This window comes from Aedes aegypti, chromosome 2, assembly GCF_002204515.2.
Source record: "Aedes aegypti strain LVP_AGWG chromosome 2, AaegL5.0 Primary Assembly, whole genome shotgun sequence".
In the NCBI taxonomy this organism is placed as follows: Eukaryota; Metazoa; Arthropoda; class Insecta; order Diptera; family Culicidae; genus Aedes; species Aedes aegypti.
In genome coordinates, this window is record NC_035108.1 from 36,872,667 (window position 1) to 36,885,703 (window position 13,037).

General features: G+C 36.1%; 1 protein-coding gene across 1 annotated transcript in view; it reads right to left on the reverse strand.

Annotated features, from left to right (window-relative positions):
• The window catches only part of LOC5569906 (clavesin-1), a 47,665-nt gene extending 36,682 nt beyond the window's left edge, over positions 1–10,983 (reverse strand). Inside the window, exon 1 of the mRNA XM_001658753.2 lies at positions 10,863–10,983. The gene's annotated coding sequence lies outside the window, so the exon portion shown is untranslated. The remainder of the gene's footprint in view (positions 1–10,862) is intronic.
• Between the last annotated feature and the right edge of the window lie 2,054 nt (positions 10,984–13,037).

Here is a 13,037-nt window from a genome sequence, read left to right on the forward strand (position 1 = left end):
GTTCAATCAGCATCGTGGAGGAGCGGTCTTCAAACGATCGTTTTTGGCTCTTCAAGTTAGTCCCGGATTCTTTGGGTACCGATTACATCATAGTGAAGAAACTAGTTCCAGCATGGAAGGATTATTATCATATAATTAATATGAATCGATAATACATGATTTATATTAATTATATGATAATAATCCTGGGAGATATATTCCATTCGAACGGATGAATGGAAATACCCCAGTAAATTCCTACGCCCATGTTGTCACAGGTAGTTTTAGTTCATTCCGTCCAAATTTTCTTCCCACGGGTAACCGTTCGATTATTTTTTCACTTAAATGAAAACACCCATGCTTATGTTGCTGCAGGTAACTTCTAAACCGTCTCTTCAACAACGGAAAATCGTAACATAAAATCTACAGAAAATGTACCTGCTTCTAGTAACATGTCTCCCTTTGATTTTGATTTTTTAACTTAAACAAATTGAATGCAATGTTCAAAATCACCAATATGGCTGAAGCAGTCCAAATTGGAGTAAAATTTACTAAAAAAAATGTTATTGGATTACGTTTTTCTAATCGATGAGAATATTTATTTTAAACATTTTGAATTGGAACGCTCATTCTTTGAATGGCAAAGATGACGAGCTGTTTAATTTTCTAACAGCTGATAACATACATATGGCAGTTTTTATTAAAACATATTTGAACCTGCATCCAAACTTATAAAAGATCCACACTTTTTTGTTTATTTTAATGATCGACTGGATGGTGGAGTTGCTATCGTCATTCATAGGCGTATAAATCGTAAATTTTCCTCGTCATTTGAAACCAAAGTTTTTGAAACACAGCTTGGTAAATATACTTTCATAGCTGCCCATTTGCCTTTTCATTGCACTAGGCAGCAAGTTAATTTGCTTCGAATTGACTTGTGGAAATTGACTCGCATTAAGCAATTAATTTTTGTTGTAGGTGACTTTAATGCCAAACATCGCTCATAGAATAATTCTCAAAGCAATTCCAACGGCAGATTTGGGTTTTTTGGATTTCAAAAATGAGTGATGGTTGTTTCATTACATAAGGAAGTCCTAGTAAGGCATTTTGTTATCATGATCAATTTCATAAGTGAATTCAATGTTTCCGTGAGCATTAATAATTGGTTCCAAAATTTGAGGTAAAATATGTTTTTAACTATACTAAAAACATTATCAACGATTTCAAGGAGCTGGTTCATAAATTCTAAAAGTTTTACCAAATTTGCCATAAAAATCTCAATTAAAGTGGTTTCCCATAGGGGCTCCATTTAACTGATTGTAAGTTTGATCTCTAAAGGATTAAATGTTCTCTTCCATACAAAGTTTAGTTAATTTACATACGAACTTGTTTTATCTGATCTGTGTCATCATATTGACTAAGTAGCCAATCCACTATGGGGCGACTCCATACAAAAGGGTGGCCATTTTTTTGGGTTTTCTGCATTTTTTATGGTATTTTAGTAAATTTAGCCTAACATTAATCATATTCATAAATTTTCATCGTTTCCAGAAGGTGTAACTAGTCTTTACCCCGGTAATGAGCTACGTATTCCTGTTAATCGCAATTAACAACAAAAATCCATTTTTCTAACATGTGCCCAAATGATGCTCATTCGCAGCTATCAGCAGCTGAATTCTCATTCCGCAGATAGTAGGGCTCCCCCTACTGGATACTTAAGCTACTTAATTCGTATAAAAAAATAGTGGTTTTATGTGATCTGGTTACCAATTTATGATAAATTTTATCATTCTTTTAGTGTACAAAAATAAATTTAAAAATATTAGTATTCATTTCGACATTACAATTTGATTGACCAAATTGGTCGGACACAATTTGGAAATGGCTCGATTTCTGTAAATTAGTACATCATCGAATGTTTTTACTCCATGAAAAGTATTTCATAACCAATTTGATGCATTTGAAATATTTACAAGAATAATTTGAATTTAACCTAGTAGCAAGATGTCAATCAACAAACTGATTTATATTATGATGAAAATAACATATTACGATGTTGTTCTGAATTTTTATTCTTCTTATTTTTGCATAATTTCATGGATGTTATTCTACCCAAACATTATTCTTCACAATAGCTTTATTTCCTTCTAATATACCATCATGATTGGACCATGATTTCACAATATTTTGAATTTGTACGGTACTGGGTGCTGTCCGGTTCTGGGAGATCTCCCCCTATAGACCCCAAACTACACTAAGGTGGTTGCCCTGCTCATTAGATATTGTAAAACTTAAACAAAAAATACATTGTTTTTCAACAATTACCCATTTTTTACTAATTTTAATTAACCGTGTAACCTCAACAACATATCCATTCCAAAGTATAGGCAGTAACCTTTTCAACAGTGTATTCAAAATTGGACCTTTATTCGCTAAGAAAAATGCATTTGTTTGAAATGTCGTGGCGCAATTCATCACAGAAGGCTGACATTTTGGGAATCAAGATTTGAATTTTCTGGCTATCAAATGATAGGGTAGGTGTACCAGTTATGGCCACAGTGGTTCCCTATTTCGCCATACGTGATATCTTGCACGCCTTCATATTTTGAAAAATCTTTTGTGTTTTAGCAGTGAAATAAAGGATAAATCTTGATGTTCAAACATTCAAAAAGATTAAACATGTAAAAGTTATCCAAATTTTGCATATGGCCAAATAGGGAACCACTATGGCCATAACTGGTACACTTTCCCTATACAAAGAATAAAAGGTATACAAGACACGTCATTCAAAGCAAGCCATTTTTTTATTTTTGGCCACCAATTTCCCCATAGTGCAATATTCTAATGGATCATTAAAGGTATCTCTTTTGGCACTCACCGCATGCAAACAGCGCCGCCACCGTATATGTGATCTAATCTTGTGACAGCATTGCTGTTCTGCCAAACACACAAGTCTATGGTGACGCTATTTATGCTTTTCATAGCGGTCGTTTCGGATATTTTAATGATCCATAGGCTTAGGGCTACAAGAATGCTAGGGAATAAAGATTTGTTATCAAAGGAAACTAAAACTTCATCATCGACTAGTTTTAGATTTTGAATAGATACTGTAAAGTGTTTGAAACTATTTTAACTGATTTACTTAGAAACTTTTTTGGCAAATTTAGGAATTTCTGGACTGAATACTTTCCAATATTGTGGGTAGGTGATGCCATAGCTGCAACATGCTCGTTTTACTAGTGATTTTTAGTATTTACTTTTTTCTTCTGTAAAAGTGAAGTGTTAAATTTCAATTAGTGTTTTTCTCAAACATACTCTAATAATCTCTCCATTAATATAAAAAATAGCTCTCACACAAATTTGATTTTATATCTGCTGTCATCTGGAGTAGAATATTATTATGATAAATTTAAGCAACAAACGACAAGCTTCTATGAAGAAACAAATATCGAAGCATCAACTGAAAACAAGATAATTATCAACAATGAGGTAGGGGAACGTGGGGCAGTTTGGTCACCTTAAAAAAAAGTCGATAAAAGTGCTGGAAATATTACGGAATCTTCGGATTTTTGCATGATTTCCAACAATTTTTAGATCAATACACCGGGTTCCGTTGTCTTATGATATTCACGGTTTCTCTGGTCACCCTATTACGGAAATGGTCACCCTAATTAAAAAATCCAAAAACACGTTTATCCTTATTTTGGATGAGGAACAAAATAGTGAATTTTTCGGTGACCCACTAGATCGGTTCTTCATGGAATGGCTGTATATAGAAAATTAAAGAAGGATTGTTACAAACACCAACTATCAGATAAATTCCCTTTCAGATTTTTCACCGCCAGGCTTCTAGCTTTCCAAGAGCTCAAAATTAGCAGATTGAATAAAATTTATAACAAGCACCAGCGGATAATTGTCAACCGGTTGTTCCACTTCAAGATCGTCCTTGATCTGTCAAACAACTTTGCCGAAAACATCAACCTTCTAGCTCATCAGGATTTTGAAATATCCGTTCGGTACCCCAAGACCATCCGAAATAACTCCAGGACCACAAGGACCATATACCTAAGTTTTCTTAACCATAACCTAGAAGAGTTTTTCGGAAAGTTCTGAAAGTGTCAACAACATCTATTGGTAAATAAAAAGTTATTGAAAGAAGAAGAAAGAGATTCGACTGATGTGAACTTTAGAGCTACTGGATTCGGCACTGCAGTCTTGGGAGGAATCAAAACGATAACAACTACCGAAAAGCTAAACATTACATATAATTTGCAATTGGATTAGATGGACAAATTGATGTGAAGATTTGCGAAAAAGTTACACGTCTTCTCAGTGAGAATCGAACTCACGACTCCCCGATCTCTAGTTGGGGCGCGTTACCACTACGCCATGAGAGGACTCATGAACGCAGAAGTTAACCTGAATTCGATTTCAGCTCAATAATCACGTGGTCCTCTTTCGCAAAGTGCACCTCTTTCGGAAGAATTAGATGCCCATCCAAACACAACGCTTTCTATATAAATCCAATGCCTAGCCCGAGAGCGCATTGTTTTTTAGATATAGGAATAGCACACTACACTAGCCAGCAACTGCGCTGGCTGAGGTTTCTATTGTGTGGGCTTCCAATGGGTCGCGACGTTCTCAAATGACCGGTTACGGAACATGAGTCCGTTGCTCGATAAATACTTGTTTTAATTATGAATCGTGGTTTACGGCCAACCAGCCGAGTGGAAGTTTAACAACTACCGAAATGCTAAACATTACATATAATTTGCAATTGGATTAGATGGACAAATTGATGTGAAGATTTGCGAAAAAGTTACACGTCTTCTCAGTGAGAATCGAACTCACGACTCCCCGATCTCTAGTTGGGGCGCGTTAACCACTACGCCATGAGAGGACTCATGAACGCAGAAGTTAACCTGAATTCGATTGCAAATTATATGTAATGTTTAGCTTTTCGGTAGTTGTTAAACTTCCACTCGGCTGGTTGGCTGTAAACCACGATTCATAATTAAAACAAGTATTTATCGAGCAACGGACTCATGTTCCGTAACCGGTCGTTTGAGAACGTCGCGACCCATTGGAAGCCCACACAATAGAAACCTCAGCCAGCGCAGTTGCTGGCTAGTGTAGTGTGCTATTCCTATATCTAAAAAACAATGCGCTCTCGGGCTAGGCATTGGATATATATAGAAAGCGTTGTGTTTGGATGGGCATCTAATTCTTCCGAAAGAGGTGCACTTTGCGAAAGAGGACCACGTGATTATTGAGCTGAAATCGAATTCAGGTTAACTTCTGCGTTCATGAATCCTCTCATGGCGTAGTGGTTAACGCGCCCCAACTAGAGATCGGGGAGTCGTGAGTTCGATTCTCACTGAGAAGACGTGTAACTTTTTCGCAAATCTTCACATCAATTTGTCCATCTAATCCAATTGCAAATTATATGTAATGTTTAGCTTTTCGGTAGTTGTTAAACTTCCACTCGGCTGGTTGGCCGTAAACCACGATTCATAATTAAAACAAGAATCAAAACGATGTTTTTAAATTTTTCCCGACGTTTCGACTCAGAATCGAGTCTTCTTCTGGGGATAATTCTGTTTAATCGTACTTCGTTTATATACACGAGCTAAATGGCATTCGGCAAAATTACCCTCTCGGCCAAATGGCATTCTACCAAACGGCATTCGGCCAAATGGCCGGACACCTGTCACTATATTGGAACGTCAGTAGAAATACCAAATAAAGCTCTAAGCTAAGAGCTAGGCGGTTTTTATGAAAAAGAAGATGCAAAAAATAATTGTACTTATAATAAATTCAATTCAAAGAAGACATCTTCTGATCAAACCGATTTGAATTTTTTACGTTGCCAATTGCACATTGCGTTGCATTCTTAAATTGCACGAAAACTGAGAAATTTGTGATTGTTTGGTTGTTATTGTTTCTAAGGACTGTTCATTTTATAAAGTGGACACCTTGTGCATGCTGTATCTTTCTTATTAATCAATGAAATTTCAATCGGTTTTTTGCACATCGTTCGACTAGTATTGTACAATGTTGTGATAATAAAAATTCTCCAAAATAATTAAATTTCACACGAATATGGAACAACGATTAGATCGGTCGATTTTTTGAGGTTATCAAAATCAATGATTGTAAGAAATTGGCTGGAAAATTCGATAATTTATATTTTCTATTTTCAAAAAAGGCTTGTTCTTCGAAAGCATCATCAATGGATGGAAAAAATCAAGTTATTTTTGGAGCAACAATTTTACAGATATAATAAAATCAATTTTCCCGTATACTTTTGAAGAATTTTTTTTTAAATTTGATAAGTAATACTACCATAAACAGTAAAATTTATACTTAAGACTGTAGTTTAATCTCACGATTTAGCTTTCGTTTATACTAATATAGTTTCTTTAGTAATCCAAACTAGTTTTGAACACGCTTTTTACTTTTCTCTTTTGCTGGGAGTGAAAGGATGGTGTATCAGCAAATTTGGCCATAAATGGGTAAATCACTTAAGTTACCTAATGTCATAGAAGGGTGGAATATAATTGATATTTTTAAAGCTTTACCTTTAGTAGAATAGTAAAGGATACAAACATACAATTTGTTCATAAAAATAAGGATTTTTGTTTTGCGAAAAATAATGTTAAACTTTGACGGTCAGCTTTTTTTAAGAGTTTTTGGAAAAAACTATTTAGCTCTTCAACCAAAAGCATCATCAAAGATTTTAAATTTTCATAGCATTTAGAAAACCGATTACGATTTTATCAATAAATAAAAAAGATATAGCATAAACAAAGTGTCCACTTTATAAAATGAACAGTCCTTAAATAAACATTAATACAATACACACTTTTTAGAACAGTGTTAAAATTATTTTTATTTTCATGCATAAGACAAAAAAGAGTCGAAAAATAGCAGGAAAAGATACCTACTTTGTTTTATCCTTCATTTATTTTTATCTTTACAAACATATTGAGTTTCTGCAAGGCTGAACATTGGTGCTAATTAAGCTTGTTTATATGATTGAGAATTACGTTACTTTTAACTTTTCGAATAGTTATTAAGGGACATTCAGCCATGTGTCGGTTTTATGGGTCCAAATATAATGCCTTTACCCTACCCTACTACAGGCCTGCTCGATAGTTTGTAGTACCTCCAAATGATGCTGTGTATATTTATTATAAGATACGAACTCGTCGCCACGCATGCCACCTCGCATCGATCCCTCCGAGCGACGATATATTTAGTGTGATGGCAAAACCCCTCAATAAGCGCAGCGTTGCAGCGTTCAATCTCATCAGATTGAGGTTTCTTAATCAAAAAGTTGCTCTCTTTCGTCTTGCTGCACCACTTCAAAAGTCATTGAACTGCTGGCTGACAACATGGTCTGCAGAAATGATTTGGAGCCCGTATTGGACACGAATCTTTGTCGTCATCAAAGTGGAACACTGCAATTATCACCAACGACAACGACGACAAGGATGGATTGCAATTGAAGGTTTTGTCGCGCTTGTGTTGCACCAAACAACTGGGCGTCTTCTTTGAGAAAGGCTGTTTGGAGCCATTTTCAAAAATATTCGAAATGTTGGGTAACTGAGAATTTGAGAGTTGTTTAGAATGTAGTTTAATAACATCTTATCATAGAAATGCATTCTTTGAAGCTTTCTGTTTTAGTTTTGTAGAATGTTTGCTGTAAAATCCAAAAGTTTTGAAAACTGTCCGTTTCGATTTCCATGTTTGACAGTTTACAAGTGTGAAAGTTGTATGGGGGTGTGTCGTCTTCGACAATGACAATCTTTGTTTTGATTTCGAAGGTTTTTGTTTAGTACTACATTACATACGGAACAGATATAAATAATATACTGTGCCCATTGAAGATTAGATTGGCTAATTGTGTCCAGATAAATATCCACGTGATCATTTTCTGGTCAATCGCGTCGACGATTCATAATAACATATTTGAAGAAACTGTATAATTAAATATTTGTATAAAATAAAGAAACGAACTCACGCCAATTCTAAAGCTAAAAGGACACGATATTAAATAATTCGGTCAGAACGGAGAGGAGGTCAAACAGCTAATAGAGTCGAATAGAACTTTTCGGTTGAAAAACAGATGGTTTTGAAGGGCGACCTTATGTTGAAAAGTATCTTTTTCTGTACAGGATTCGTTCAATCTTCTGAGTAGCTAGCAGGTGTGGAATGAGGACCCACTTTCTAAACTAGAATGAGAAGCAAAACTCGTTTTTAAAGAATCATTTGTATGCTAATGACTACCACGTGGATCTCCAGTTGTGGAGAGCCGGGCCACATTTGCTTCGACTGTTTAGCGTTTTACCAGATACATAACTGAGTGTTCTATAAATTTTCATTATACGAGACCTAGAACATTTTTAAGATTTGGAGTGGAGTCGATCATCTTATGTATATGCATCGAAAAGGTAACACCGAACAGAAGCGAAATATTGACAATCAAAACGTTATGTTGATTTGATTTACATAAAAAATAAAAGATCTGCAGATAATGTCAAAATTTTATCGCTGGGACTTCTGAATGAAAGCAAAATTTGGAGATTTCTGAACGAAAGCATAATTTGATATTCGTAGATCAAATGAATAGCTCACTGCTATTGGTTAGATAATACAAAAGCTAAATATTTTATGCAAATGTTATTGCAGGAGAAAATATTTGATAACATTCCGAGATCATCTTTCTTTTATATCTGATCAATTCTCGCTGAACCCGGCCCCCAGCGACACACATTGTTAGAATTCCAATTCAATGTTTCTGATCGCTATTTTTGGCTAAAACTAGAGGGTGGTCTTTTCGGTTTTCCCAAAATCAGCCCTCGTACGCCAGCTAGATGAGCAGTTTGCTAAAATGCCTATTTTGTTTTTATAAATCTTAGGTATTTTGTCACGACATATGTCTTATACTTCCCTTTGGAGCAGAAAACTTAGTGGTATCGTATAGAATAGAGGAAGGATGTAGCTTTCATTTGAAGCAAAAAAAAAAAAGAGTCATTATTAATTTCGTCAGAATAACCTTTTTTCGTCATTAGGGCACCGTGAGAAAAAACTGATGTGGCATCTCGAAATCATAGTGATTTATTTTTGAAAATCATCGAATATCCGGGAGCTCTCTATAACTTGAGCATGAGGAAGTCTGGAACCAGTTTGGAAACATTTTATCATGAACCATATTCTCAACCAAGCCTTTCCCCTTGCTTTTTAAAAACGAATGTTATAAGCATCTAAAGTCATTTTTTTTTTATTTTTTCGCATTGCGATGAATCCTGATGTAAAGTCTTTAGGGTCCCGAGATTACTAATAAAAATCCACAGGTTTTCAGATTCTTTCTGAAAAAGCGTCAGGAATTCTTCCAGTGATTCATCTAGAGCATTCTTAAGTAATATGTACAAAGATTGCTCCGAGGAACCCTCCAGAAACTCTTATGAACAATCTTTGAATATTTTCTCAATATAGCTTAGAGGTATTCCTTCAGAATTCTAATAATAGAAGAATAAATATTCTTAAAGGAATGCTTCCATGAAAATTAACAAAGGTTCATTCAAAGGTTGAAGAAATTCGTGTAGTAATTTTACAAAAAAATGATTCCAAAATTCCTCTAAAAGCTCTCATGTCGATTTATTTATTAATATTACCATTCATTTTTAGAACCACTCCCATTCTCCCATAATCCCGGGATTTTTAAAAATAAAATCCCGAATCCCGGGATTTTTTTGAGTCCGGGAAACAGGACCCTCTAATTATGAATGACCAAAATTTTCAATAATTTATTTTTACAACTGAATTTAGATTCAGATTTTATGAAACGAAATAAAAATACTAAGAGCATGTCCTGCTTCAATAATCGTTTACTATGTTACTTATTACTTGGATGACTCAAAATAAATTCTTTGAAATAAAAGATCAATACAACAATAAAATAAATGCAACGTATTGCTCTGAGTTTCACTGCATTTGTGAAGATTTTTAAATGTTCATAGGTTCATTCAGGTATGATCAAAAATATGTACGTTTTTATTTTATTAATTAAACACGTTCAGACTGAACTATAAAGAAGAAGGTGAGAATACTTCATATTATTTCTGCGAATCTTATCATTCTACAGCATAATATCCCATTTAATTCTTGTAACTCAATTTATATTGAATTTGCGTAAAAAATGACTTCGTAAAATGAGGTTTTAGTGTTAATAAAAAAATGTGTTGCTTTTAAAGTAATCACAAAACTGAAAAATTGTGAGAAGGCGTTCCACAATCATCGGAATACAGTTTCAGAAATCAAAGAAACCTAATTTCCACTAGCTGCCCCACATCCAAAGTCAATGAACCGTGTTGGTCAGAGATCGTTGGACATAAAACTTCGACACAATCTCAGCATAAGTCACACGATGGCGCAAAATGACTGTTGCACCAATATGTATGGCACGAGAGTTCGCGCGCGCATTCGGCAAGTTGCTGTGTCCAATAAAAGCGAAGTTAATCACTTTTACCTGGAACCTTGGTTATCTAATAGGCTGGCTGACCGAGTGTCGGTTGCCGTAGTCGTTTTCGTTTTTGTTCGTCAATGACACTGTGTGGTAGGTTCCAAAATATTGTTCCCCTTTTCGGCACTTCATCGCCAGCTGTCCACGGTCATTTCGGAATTCAGTATTGGTTGGTGGATGCATTGCAAGACATGAAATGGGACAACTCGCGTGCCATCTTAGCGTGGGAGGAAATCAGCTGTTAAAAGTGCCACAATAATAAATCACTGATATAACTTCTTAATACCTAACACACTCTGACCAAATCCTTCTTTCGATGTTTAACCTTAACTACACTTTTACAATGTTAACTCACTTGTCACGCCCGGATTGATCTTTGGAGGAGTCCTGCGATGAAAACGGCGATTGAACTAATATGCGAGCTTCCGATCGCTGTGAGGTACCGCTTGCGACTGAATGATTGTTTGGATTTGGTTTGTCCCCTTCCCTCTCGGTTCAGAAGACATTCGACGCCTAATAGTGGAACGCGTGGTAGGCTAGTAGATTTTCACTCAGCTCAGCTGCATTGGAATCAAGGTGGGAAATATATATGTCTATTAAATGCGAATATTCTGCGCGGAGTAATCTCGCTGAAAATCGACGGAGAGCAAAGCCAGCCAAAGATGTTGTTTTTCTCCGCTCTTCTAGCGTGGAAAGGCGTGCGACCAATGATTAGAATTTGGAAGCTAATTGGGGTGTAGATTTCCATTGTCAGTGATAACTAGAAAAGATTTCCGATTTTGATGAGCACAATGTTTAGAACTTTGGAACGGTGAGGAATGGAATTAATATATTTGCTAAATACATGTTGCTTATGGTGATTCAAAGCTTTGTACAGCGTGGGCCATGAAAACATCTACATTCTTTTTAACACAAATAGAACAAACACTTTCAATTATTGTCACCTACGCTTAAAGTGACAGCAGTGGTTGTATCAGATAAGCGCTTTGTAACTACAACCTGTTTTGTGAATAGAAACGCACCAAACAAGTGACCCATGTCCCACGTTGTAATGCTGCTTTTCGGTGTAGGTACCTAATATGAGCGGCGCCAAGCCCCTTTTATAATAACGCTGTTTTCCAAAGTTGAAGCAGTAATAAAATTTCCCATTTGTAACAAATTGTACTAGACGCTATTCTCTTACACACAGCTAAAAATATGTTGTAAATTTAAGTTTATTTTCATGCACATATTTGGAGCATCAAAATAAACCTAAATTTCAACAACCAATCCATTATTTCTCGACACAGTTGTAGAACTGTGTAAGCGCTCTCAGAAGCTGAGAAGCTGGTTCTGTCCTAGTGAGGATGTAATGTTAAAAAGCAGAAGAAGGATATGTAGACCTTAAATTAACCTTTCGGACTTCACCCGCTATGCCACCGCCAGAACCACCATGGTGTTTATGGAATACGATCTTTTGCCACTTGTGTTGTACAAAATGGTTCCGGGTCATTTGGCCGAATGCCATTCACTTGGAAGGGTCATTTGGCCGAATGCCGTTTGGCCATAATTGAAAACAATAGTCAGCATGCATTTGTAATGAATTTCAAGGCCAAATTTCAAAGATCAGTCTTTAAGATAAGTCTTTAAGCACAATAAATCATCATTGATATCAGCAAAGAGCGCATCGTACCTTCGTGCTGTGCGTACCCGAATTTTCTTTACGTACGAGAAGGCTCCCTACCAGGCTTCCGAATTCTCACTCACTCTCACGATAATGGATTTATCCCTCACAGCAATTTTCAGCGCCTTGCGATTTTATCCGTCCACAAAACAAAGCGAAAATAGATAATTGCACATATCCGCAGCTGTGAAAAGTTTATTTTCTCTTTCTCCGATCCATGGAGAACTTTTCCTGTATGCATCGCCACAAGCAGCAGTTGCTTTTATGCACCAAATTAATCACTCCTTTCGTCAAGTTGGTGTGGTAGTATGGTTAGCGTGCACACATCGCGGTTCTTTTTAGTAATGTTCTAGGTTCGAATTCCGTCGTTGGCTCTAGTTTTTGTTTATCCACATAGTGATAATTCTCGGGAGCAGTTGGTGAGCGAAAATATGATGGAGTGAAAAATATATTATCCCCGGAGTGGAGTGATTTTCGGTTATCTACCATAGTAGCTCCAGGGAAAATTAGTGTGAGCGATAAAAGATGTTCACGTGAGGAAGCGAAAAAAGCATTCTCCTTACGTGCGAAAAATCGTAAATTAAGCATCATTGATACGAAAATTCAGAACCCTGCTCCCTACACTTGCCTTATGAAACCAAAATTTGAAAAACAAAAAATGTTTTCGCGGCAACCTGGAATCGAAAACCAAGAACCTTGCGATCGATAGGCCCCTGCGTATACCCGCGCCTATCGACACCATGATTTAGACGGATGCTGGAACGGTACATAAAGCGCCCGCATTGCAACAATCCATCCACCTTTCATAAGGCAACATGTATGAATTTCGATAGTCCAGTTCGCTGCGTGTACAAATTGATAGTACGC